The sequence below is a fragment of the Petaurus breviceps genome, unplaced genomic scaffold (genome assembly GCF_028583685.1).
Source record: "Petaurus breviceps papuanus isolate PSGF00001 unplaced genomic scaffold, PetGlider_PUasm1.0 126, whole genome shotgun sequence".
Classification (NCBI taxonomy): Eukaryota; Metazoa; Chordata; class Mammalia; order Diprotodontia; family Petauridae; genus Petaurus; species Petaurus breviceps.
Window position 1 is genome coordinate 13,328,021 of NW_027185655.1, and position 12,163 is coordinate 13,340,183.

At 38.5% G+C, this 12,163-nt stretch overlaps 1 protein-coding gene across 1 annotated transcript in view; it reads right to left on the reverse strand.

Moving 5' to 3' along the window:
* CDS1 (CDP-diacylglycerol synthase 1) overlaps window positions 1-12,163 on the reverse strand; it is a 62,129-nt gene that overhangs the window by 17,936 nt on the left and 32,030 nt on the right. The window lies entirely within an intron of this gene.

Here is a 12,163-nt window from a genome sequence, read left to right on the forward strand (position 1 = left end):
CATGTTCTTCTGTCTACTCCAAAACATGACTCTGCCTCGGAGGCAGACTCAGACAATACAATTGTGTGTGAAGAATTAGGAAACAAGCATTACCTTCACCTCCCAAGTTACAGAGCTTAGTACTAATTGTCTCCCTTAAGCCAATCTTGGGTCCTTCTTCACACACACAAAAGGAAACAGTACTACTCAGAAAAGTCACTACTTTACTAGTGTCTTCTCACTGTAATAGGATGTTAGAATGTGAAAGGACTTTTGTCCAATCCTCTTATTATACAGAAAAGGAAATTGAGACCTAAAGATATCACAGCAGCCACAGTGGCAGAGCTGAGACTAGATTTTAACTAAGATTCTTCCTTAAATCAAGCATAACATAAAAGTATTTGCTGGGACTTGTAAGGACATATAATCAGCTGATTTATTATAGTTACAAAGTTTTTCTTCCTGTAGCGATACAAGATTTTAAATACTAAAAATCTTATGAAAATCACAGGATTTTCATAAAACAATATTATGTAAAATGAATTAATTGTATATATTTTATTAATAAATATACATTCCCCCATATTTACTGACAATGAAGGGTTTGCTTTCTCCATCTGCTTCTCTTACTCATCAACTTCCACTAATTACCAAAGATTTTCTTAAGATATTCAAGTTGTATTGATACTTATGAGTATCAATACTTCTGACTGAAGCAATAACTTAGGATTTTACTGTGCCATTTAAAAATATTTATATATTAAATAATTTTGACATATTCAACCAATTATATAAATTTCAGTTCTATATTTAACTGAAAACCCTTACTGAGTTCCTTTGATTCTTTATGTTTTACACATTCTAATAACAGATCTGCTTAATCCTTGATCCAAGCGCAGTTATACAATGGACCCAGCAGCACCACTGACCTATAGCTTACTGACCCATCTCTTATGTTTCTAATTTATATTTTATTATATTTCCCAACTCGTCACATTTTGAAAATAAAGCTAGCAAGAATGGAAATGGCAGGTTCTAAACAAGCTCAACTCTCTTCAGTCCAGAGCCTTGCAAGACACAAGGGAAAACATCAAATGATCAAAACATAGGAGAAAAGGACTAGAAAAAGCACCCAGGAGTGAGATGCTCTCTCCAATCTCACAACCAAGGCAGCAGCAAGAAAGCCCACACTATCCTATTCTAGATCTGAGTTAATTATGCAGAGAGAACTTAGCTCAGCAACCTAATCCAGAAGACTGGAAGGGGGTGGATCAAGATCACAAGGTCACAAATCCCCATTTGTACCTATTTGTACACTGCAGGAAAGGTCAAGATCAGAGAGGATAACAACTGAACAAATACAAAAAGAAATGCTATAGGTAAAAAAAATCCCTTCCAATGAAACTCAAAACCACAGATTCTGTGAGTAGGAAAGGGGCCTCAGCAAAGTGATCTAACTCAACCTATATCTGAGATAGTCTTATAATATGACAACTAACATCGCTAAGATTGCTAAGACTTCCAAAGGAGGGGCACCCACCATTATCTGGGGTAGCCTTTTCTAATCATTAGGAAAACCGCCTGGCTGACTGACATCAAGCCCAAACTGGGGAAGGGATCAGCCAAGACAGTGGAGAGGGAGGAAGCAATGTCGCCCAGCTGTGATCCCCAAACCACTCAAATGAGGGTCATACAAGACCAAGTAGGGATCATGAAGGGAACTAGAAGGAAACACAGGGAGACAGTTCTTCAGCCCAGGGAGGAAGAGCAGGGGCCAATCCAGCAGCTGCAGAGTTGAACCCCTGGAACAGGCCAGGCCTGGAGGTACCTGAGGCTGTGTTCTAGAGTACGTGGGAGAGGGAGTACTGGCTGAAGGGCACTGCTGCTGATGGAGTGAGGCTCTGGATACAGCCCTCAGCCCAGTGAGAAACTTGCATCAGTGATGAGGGCCAGGTCAGAGACCTGTAACAGTGACCAGGACAGCGAGCTACTAACAGAGCTGACACTGTTTCTATTGCTACTGAACCTGCAAAGCATGCCAGCCACCAGATACGAACTAGAGCCATCAGCAGCCCACTGACACTGCAATCAGAGGTAAGCCTATAGAAGTGTGAGGGCTTGCAAAGGTCAGGCCAGAACAGTCAGACTTTGCCCTCTGTCAGAGTGCTTACACTAAAATTCTGCAGGTTTTGGCCTGAACCAACCCTGAGACATCTGAAGAACTCAGTACCCTAGGAAACCAAAAAAAGTAGTAGCAGATCCTCAAAGAATACAAAACAGAACCAAATGAGACATTCCTTCTAGAAGTACTTGGAGCCTGGGACTAATATGAAGGGCCAATCTGGGAAGTAAAGCTGGAAGAATGAATAAACAGAAAAAGACTCCCATGATAAAGTTCTTTGGTACCAGTGACACCCAAGATATACCAGAAGAAAATAAATCTGAAAGACCTACAAGCAAAGCCCTAAATTAAACCAGAGCTTGCCTACAAAGTTAAGTAGAATTCCTCAAAGAAATGAAGCAAGAACTAGATTAGCACAGTACCTTAGATATAACACCTTATAAAAGCAAAGAAAAAATAATAATCCTGAAAATCAGAATCAACCAAAAGAAGTTAATGGCTATTATAAAATGAACAAAGTTAAAACAAAGACAAAAGACTGGGAAAATGGAAGAAAATATAATGTATATAAAAAAACAACTGACCCTGAAAAAAATACAAGGAGAGACAATTTAAGAATCACTGGTCTGCCAGTGCAGTACAGTGGGAGAAAGCCATGACATTTCACAAAAGAGCATGAATATCATATTTCAAGAAACCATGAAAGAAAACTGCCAAGATATACTAGAAAGATAGGAAAGTAGAAAACAGCTACAATTCCAATGTTTCTTCCTGAAAGAGGAGCCCTAAAAGACAGCTCTCAGGAACATGACAGTCAAAATCGAGAGCATTCAAGTCAAAGAAAAAAATACTGGAATCAGATAGGGGGAAAATACCATAAATATAAATGGTCACATAATAAACACAGGATAAAAAGAAATTACCTTTCAGATACATGGATAAGAGAAGAGTTCATCACCAAACAAAGAAGAGAGATGAATTAAGATGATAAAATGGATAATTCTGATTACATAAAGTTTTTGCACAAATCCAATTCAGCTAAAATTAGAAAGGAAACAAGTAACTGGGAAAAAAAATCTTTTCAGCAAGTTTCTCTGTTAAAGATCTCATTTTTAGGTTATATAGGGAATTGATTCAAATGTTTAAGAGCCATTTTTCAATAGATCAACAGATAGAAATGGGTCATTAGAAATGAACAAGCAGTTCTCAAAAGATGAAATCAAAGCAACTGGCATTCATGAAAGTAGCTGGAAACTGGAAGATCCCCATCAATTGTGGAACCATTGAACAAATTACGACATATGAATGTATTAGATTAGTATTGTGCCATAAGAAATGATACAAGGGACTGTTTTGGAGAAACCTAGGAAGGTCTGTATGAACGTGCAAAGTGAAGCAAGCAGACCCAGGAGAACAATTTATATAACCACACTGTAAAGACAAAAAACTACGAAAGAGTTCAGAATTCTGATCAACACAATGACCGGCCATGATTCCAGGAAATTAAAGATGATACGTGCATGGTTGGTTGTTGTATTTCATTCTCAAAGAGAACCAACATGGCACTGTTATGTTGGCATCATGGTACAGTGTGTCCAAGTGGCTGAAGCTCCAAGCTCAGAAAGCTCTACCACATGTCAGGCAGAAATAGTCCACATGGATATTTGGAGCGGATATATCTCTAAATTTGTACATCTCACACTTCTTTCGAGCTACTGCAATTCTGCTTCATTCACAGAGCACTGTGCCTTCTGTGGTATGGGCACGCCATACTGGTAGTCCTTTGTCAGTGTCTCTCATGTCATACAATCGATTCCAAAGTTTTTTCAGAGTCCCTGACAATGTCAGTGTATTTCTTTTTCTGACCACCATGTGAGTGCCTGCCTTGCATGAGTTCTCCACAAAATACTATTTTAGGTAAATGAACCCCCCCCCAAAAAAAAAACCTTTATGGCCAATATACACAGGCAGAAAGGAAGATTTATAGAACTGACCTAAAGTAAGCAGAACCAGGAGAATAACTTATACAATAACAGCACCAAATACACAAACAACATTAAAAATTTTGAAGAACTTTTATCCATACAATGACCCATCATGGTTCTAGAGGACTAATAATGAAACATACCATGCAAACCTTCTGACAGATAACAGATTCAAGATGTGGAATGAAACATTTTTGAACATGACCAATACAGGAATTTTTCTTTCTTAACTAGTCATATTTGTCTTAAGGGTCTAAGCTTTCCAGTTTTCAGGGAGAGGGGAAAAGTTAGGACAAGACAAGGCTGCAAAAAAAAATGCAAAAAGAGTCAGTAGATGTTTTTGTTTTTCAGAGAAGAACCAGGAAGGCCAGAGAGAAATCACAAGCAGGAAAACCTTGAAGGTTATATGTTGAATTTATTACATACTTAAAACCAAAAGCAAGCTTGCAACAACAAAGATTTAGCTTCGTATACTTTCCTCTTCTGTTATAAAAATATTAAATCATATTGTCAAAGACATTGTAAACTTTGTTTAAAAATTAAAAATGGAATAAGTTAGATTTATAGCAGGGATAAAAGGTTCAATGTTAGGTAACAATTAGTAGACTATATCATAATAGTAACAAAAATCAACAAAAAAATGATAAAGTCAGGAAAAGCCTTTGATGAGTCCTAACATTTATGCTAGGAAAACTAAAATGAACAGGAATAAAAGAATACTGCCTTAAAATGAGGTCAAAAGTAGCTACAAAATGTTGATAACTAGTACTATTTACAATGAAAAAATATAGTCTTACTAGGAAGATAAGGGATAAAGCAAGGACGCTTCCATTATTATTTAATATTGCTAAAGATATAATAGGACAAGAAAAAATGAGGCCATTAGGATAGTAAGAAAAAGTCTACATTTGCAGATGATATTATGGTTTACTAAAAGAATCCCAGAGATGTTGAAAAATCAAAATTCATTTTTTAAAAAATGAGGAAGAGAAAAAATTTTACTAAAAATATCTGCAAAATATATGGGAGTTGACCTACTGAGACACCCACAAACTTAAGCATTCTTTACAGAAATCAGTCAATCAACATTTATACAGCTCCTACTATGTGCCAGGCACTGTGCTAAGTGCTAGGGATCCAAATTAAACGAAACAAAACAAACCAGTTCCTACTGTCAAGGAGCTTACAATCTAATGGGGAAAACACTTCACAAAAGGAAGCTGAAAAGTAGGAAAGGGAGACAAGGCACAGGCACTCTTCGGACTAAGGAGATATTCTGAGCTGAGTTCTCTCCTTAGGTGGAGCTTTGGAGAGCACAGCCCCACCCTCCAATCAGAGAGGCTGAGGGGTGGGGCTGAAGTGGAGGGCCAAGGTTGATGAGATTTGACAAGATGCTGAGGTTATATTAAGAATGAGCTTCCTTGTGCAAGTCAGTCAGAAGTCCCAAAGTAGGGCAGTCAGGTCAGAAACGTCTGAGCTGAGCTCTCTTCCTTAAATGGAATTAATCATTGCTCATGTCAAAATTAAATCATGTCAAAAAAATAAACACCTCATCTTCAGATTTAGTATTATTAAAAAACTATCAAGAATTTTTTTTTACATAAAACTACCAAAAATTGGAGCTACCCATGTGGAAGAACATAGTAAGTTTGGAATTGGAATAATTGGAAAAAGAGGGGTCATAAAGAATCAGATCTGGAATTATAATACAAAATAGCAATAATCAAACTATTTAGTTCCTGATTAGAAATAAAAAAGTAAAAAAAGGGAACAGATTAAATAAGATCTTGAAGCAAATGAACATAGTAGTTCAGTGTTAAATTGACCCCAAAGCACCAATCATGGGTATTATAGGGCTGAATCTGACAAGAGCTGCTAATAATGCTGGAAAGCTGTCTGATAGAAATTAGGGTTGAACCAGCCCCTTATATGATATACCATCATATGGTCCAAAAGGACACATCTCCTAAATGAGAAGTCATGTCATTTTAAAAAAACATAGGAGGTAGTACCTTTTAGTTCTATGATTAAGGAAAAAAATTCTTTTTTTTTTTTAAAGCAATTGGGGTTAAGTAACTTGCTCAAGGTTACATGGCCAGTTATTATTATTGGGTGTGGTGCTGAGTATCTGAGCCCAGATTTGATCCAGGTCTTACTCGCTGAGCCACCTGGCTGCCCCTAAGCAATTGGGGTTAAGTAACTTGCTCAAGGTTACATGGCCAGGTGTTTCTGGGTGGGTGCTAAGTTTCTGAGCCCGGGATTCAATCTCCAGGTCTTCTCAACACTGGAGAAGGTGTTTTTACTTGCTGTGCTACCTGGCCGCCCAGGGAAAAAATTCTTAAACAAATAAAAGGTTATTATAAAAAATGACTATAAGTTCAAGGTGAGGGGGAAAAAAACTAGAAAGAATTTCTGCTTCTTGCCCTCAGGTAAGAGTTAAGAAATAATTTCTGAAGGGAAGGAGAATTTGGAAGGAAATCGACAGAAAGATCTAAGATGAGAAGACGTGGATGGGTTATCTATGAACTGCATGATGGAAGTAGTACATATATTGGACTAAAGTATCAAAGTATATGGAAAATTCATTCTAAATGCCAAATAACTGAAATGGGAATAAAATAAAAATACTTAACTGAAGATCAGAAGTCTAGTTTTTATTTCGAGATCTAACATTTCTCATAGGCGATCCTAAATTTACTAATGCATTTATACTACAAGTCCATTTGTTAGACAGCATGGTTCTCAGGCACAAATACTTCCATACTTTGATGAATCCATAGTATTATTAGTATGTATCCTTCCTTCCAACTGTGCTGACTGCAATTCATCCATGCCTTCCCATGTTGTGCAAAATCTGTTTAGCTCCTTCCATAAATTCTCCAGAAGCTCTGTCCAGTAAGATGGCTATTTTCCTTTGGGTCTTTTAATATTTTGGCACTATCTGTGCCTAATTTAACTATTCATTCATTACCCCCCAGTTCTGCTACCTTTTCAGCCCTCTTCATCTACTGATATATGTCCACAATGCCATTTTTAGCACTTAAAGCCTATGTGTCTTCCCATTACCTTTTTTTTTTTTAAAGCAATCAGGGTTAAGTAACTTGCTCAAGGTTACACGGCCAGTTATTTCTGGGTGTGGTGCTGAGTATCTGAGCCCGGATTTGATCCAGGTCATCCCGACACTGGAGCCGGTGCTCTTACTCACTGAGTCACCTGGCCGCCCCTCCCATTACCTTTTACAATTTCTAGTTTTCTGAGGTTCAAGTATTCCACAGTTTACATAAACCATTTCTATTGGGAGAATATTGGTGTCAAAAGGATAAGCTTTGGTATCAAGAAAGAGCTCGATGTTAATGGCAGAACTACACAAATTTTCGAAATCTGATTCAACTGGCTCTCCTCTTCCTATGAAATCTGGGACCTAATTCATTGTTAGCTGCATTGGTTGCCAAAGACATAGATATATACTTCTGGGCTAATTCAAGGGGCTGCCTTTTGTAAATGCATGCATGTTCTTGTTTCAGTTTATTATTTTAAACCTCAAACAACATTCTAACACATAACAGACAACAGGATTACATATGAAACTGAAAACGTCTATTTCGTATGGAAGTTTTCTTCAAAGTGTATGTGAAATTTTTGCAGCTTTAAGAAAACCACACTTCTTTATTTCCCTCTCTGAACTTCCTTCTCTGTTCTTTCATACTTTATTCATTCATACCTTTTTTATTCACAAGACCTGAGTACAAATCCAGCTGCATCACCCTGGGCAAGTCACTTAACATCTCTCTGCCTAAACTTCCTCATCTGTGAAATGGGAATAATAATACCACCTGCCTATCAGTGTGGTTCTTATTACCTACTCACATCATACTCCCAATGGAAGCCATTCTTTCTAATAAATAAGTACAGCCAAATAAACAAGCCTACGAGCTGGCCATGTCTGAAAATGTGATTCATTCTCTACCTCTATGGCAAGAGGTGGGAAACTTCTTTCAATTTCTGATTGGTCCATTTTTAAGTTGGTGACTCATGACATTTGTCATTAAGTAGAATGCTTACTTCATCTTATATGAGTTCTGATGTCTTCTCTTTCTTTCTGGCATTATGGTCATTTTATTTTATTTTATTTTTTAAAGCAATTGAGATTAAGTAATTTGCTCAAGGTTACACGGCCAGGTATTTCTGGGTGGGTGCTAAGTGTCTGAGCCCAGGATTTGATCCCCAGGTCATCCCGACACTGGAGCTGGTGCTCTTACTCGCTGAGCCACCTGGCCGCCCCTAAGCAAATGGGGTTAATTAACTTGCTCAAGGTTACACAGCACCTGTGTGGGTGCTAAGTGTCTGAGCCTGGATTCAATCCACATGTCATCCTGACACTGGAGCCGGTGCTCTTACTCACTGAGCCACCTGGCCTCCCCTAAGCAATTGGGGTTAAGTAACTTGCTCAAGGTTACACGGCCAGTTATTTCTGGGTGCAGTGCTAAGTATCTGAGCCCAGATTTGATCCCCAGGTCATCCTGACACTGGAGCTGATGGAGCTGGTGCTCTTACTCGCTGTGCTACCTGGCTGCTCCTATTATGGTCATTTTAAAGAATAGCAATATTCCATTATGTTAATGCACCACCATTTATTTAGCCATTCCCAACAGATAAAGCATCTAATTTGTTTTCTTTGATCTCATTTTCAAGTGTCAATCCTCTTTCCTTATTTAAGGTATAATTTGATTGCTATAGAAATCTCTCACAGATCTGTTCAGATTTCAGGATGTTCTTCTGCAGGTTGATTTGCCCCTCCACTGCATGTCACTGTTCAATAAAGCAACATTTCTTGTAATCCTCCAACATTCTGCTCCACAAGATTTTGCAGATGTATCTGTATTACAAGATGGCACTGCTTTTGGTTCCTATGTCTTTCCATTTGGCAAGAAGATTAAGGAGGTTGAGGTTGCTTTTGGATTCTTTTGGTCTCATTGTGGTAATTGTTGTATATCAATTAAATTTCCTTCGGAAATAATAATATTTTATTTGGTAATTTTACTATAATCAGAGCCAGATACTTTTATCACCTCATGTTCTAAAGTCAATCATTTAAATAGGTCAGGTTTGTACATGTTCATTTTCAGCAGAATGTAAACTCCCTGAAGTCCACTATTATTTTTCATTTTATTTTTGTCTTTATATCTTCAACACTAAACACAGTGATATGAGCACAGGAGTTACTTAATTTTTATTGTGACAACCGTTTCTTTTAATTTGTTGTTAGCTCTTGCCTTTGTACTGTCATAAGCTGGTTAAATCACCAGTGACTAATTTTTAAATTGGAAAATCAAAGACAAAAAAAAGACTGTTATGAAATTAAATTTCAACTATAGATTTAAGGTGTATATTAATTTTGAGACAGTAATGAGTTTCTGGGTCCCAATCTGAAGTTTTTATGTGCATTTTTTTGGCAACAAAATCTGCAGATTGTTTTATTGTTGTTAATATTCTTATTTACATAACTGAAATCAGAGTTTAAATTATTGTTTGGGTTCAGCTTCTTTTGGCTTGTAGCACTCCATATCTCCCCTTATTTCTCAATATTTTTATATATGATATTTCTTATGGCACAATAATATTTCATTGCATTTCTAAACGACAGTCTTGTGCCATTCCACGTTAATTTGACATGTAGGTTGTAGTTTTGCTATTATTAAAGATGCTACTATCAATATTTTATGCCAACAGGTCTTTTATTCTTTTAGACAACTGGTTCTGAAATGACTCTCATTTTAACAGACATTTCCTGTAACATAGCAAATTTTTTCCTCTGGGATGATGTGCAGTGCTTCCATGTCCAAAGCCTTCTGACTGAATAGTCCAAAGCCTTACTTACAGCCATATTTTCTTGATATATTAAAAAAATCACTTTCCAGTGAGCTTTGCCTCACAATGTAAGCCTCTCCTGTAATAGATATAAAGTTAAGCAAAAGAAACCAATGAAAAGTGGCCACTTTTGAAAACTGGTGCCTTGTTGGCACCTATAGCCCACTTCTTCCCTGCCAAGAAGGAAGTGGACTCCACCTATCACTGATTCTCTTCCTGAAGGATTTAGGCTATGGCAAGGCTTCTAAGTACTCTAGAGAGCCTTTGGTCTCTCTCATTTTTTTTTTTTACTATCAAACATATTTTCCTACATAATTTTCACTACTTTCCCCACATCTACCTTCCAAATGAAGTAACTGAGTAATCAAGGGGAGTGAGGGTGGGGAGTAATAGGAAAGGCAGGGTCTTCTTCCTCTTCCTCTAGCTTATATCACACGATTCCTGTCTTCTGGCACCTAAAACTACCACTGTAACAGATGCTCCCAATCTGGGTGCAGTCTTAAGCTATGACTTTGGGGACAGCCCAGAAGCCTGGCCAGCACCAACCCTGTTTCAATGGCACAAAGAGGATTACTGCGAAAGTGACTACCGCTTAACTTCCCTTGCAGAAGATGAATGAGAAGGGGCAGCCAGGTGGCTCAGCGAGTAGGAGCACCGGCTCCAGTGTCGGGATGAGCTGGATCAAATCCCGGGCTCAGACACTCAGCACCACACCTAGAAATAACTGGCCGTGTAACCTTGAGCAAGTTGCTTAACCCCGATTGCTTTAAAAAAAAAAAAAGATGAATGAGAAGACTTCAAGTAAAGAACAAGGAGCCAATCACATCCATCAAACCTCTCTTATCCACAAAAAAAGAGAGTTTATTTAGCTTTCAGCTGACCTAACCAAGGGGTTTGTCATAGGGGTGGGAACCTGCAGCCTCAAGGTCACATGTGGTCCCCTAGCTCCTCATGTGCAGCCATTTGGCTCAATCCAAAATTCACAGAACAGTTTTGGGCTGCACTTGAGGACCTAGAAGACACATGGCCTTGAGGCCGCAAGTTCCCCACCCCTAGTGCTATTTCTGAATTGTTGTTTGGTTGTATCCAATTCTTCATGACTGCATTTGGGGTTTTCCTGGCAGAGATACCAGAATGCTTTGCCATTTCCTTCCACAGTTCATTTTACAGATGAGGAAAACTGAGGCAAACAGGGTTAAGTGACTTGTCTAGGGTCAAACAGATAGTATCCGAGACCAGATTTGAACTCAGGAACATGAGTCTTCCTGACTCCAGGTCAGGCACTCTATGCACTGTGCCACCGTGCTGCCCCAATTTCTGAGTTAACCAGCCTCGTTCAGTTACATGTCCAATAGCAAGACCATAAATCCTCACTTTCATACAACTATATAAAAATATTTCAAGAATTCAATGAAAGGAAATACATCATGACAGGCCATCATTTAAATTAGTGAAAAGTCTAAAACAACGAAGAAGTCCCTGCAGATGAGCAAAAGAACTTAATGTTTTAAAAAATATCTAATGGGAGATGTGGTCAATTGGATCTATTTGGGTTAAGACAAGGGTGGGGAACTTGCAGCCTCAAGGCCACAAATGGCCTTCTGAGTCCCTGGGTATGGCCTTTTGATGAGTCTAAGTTTTACAGAACAAATCCTTTTATTAAGGGGACCACACTTGAGGACTTAGAGGCCCTAGGTTTCCCACCCTTGGTTTCAGATGCAGTGATATACTATCACCACTGAAACTTGACCAGAAACCACCCCAAACAAATCCAGAGGCACTCTGGTAAAGAGGGAACGAGGCTACTCTCAAAGGCTCTGTTTGAACAAAATTTCAAGTCACCTAGCCATACAAACTCAATGATCTTAGTGACTGCCATTCAGCCCTGTCTTTATCCTGCTTAACAGGTAATAATTTGACACAGACTTCTTACCTTAAAATAGGTGTCATCCATTTAAACAGCAGGACTGCTTTTCCGAAACCTAGACCAAAGAACTGTCCTCTCCAAATGTTAGGGGGATACTTCAGAAAGGAAGCAAAGGAGCAAGAAAAGAGTGAATGGCAAATGTGAATGAAAAAGAGTGGGCAAGTCCCCTGAGAAGCATCACAGGGTGAGAAAGAGTCCTGGACCTGGAAGTCAGAAGAGCCGGGATCAAAGGATGCCGAATGTTCATTGGTGTGGAGTGGCGGGGCAATCATTCTACCTCTC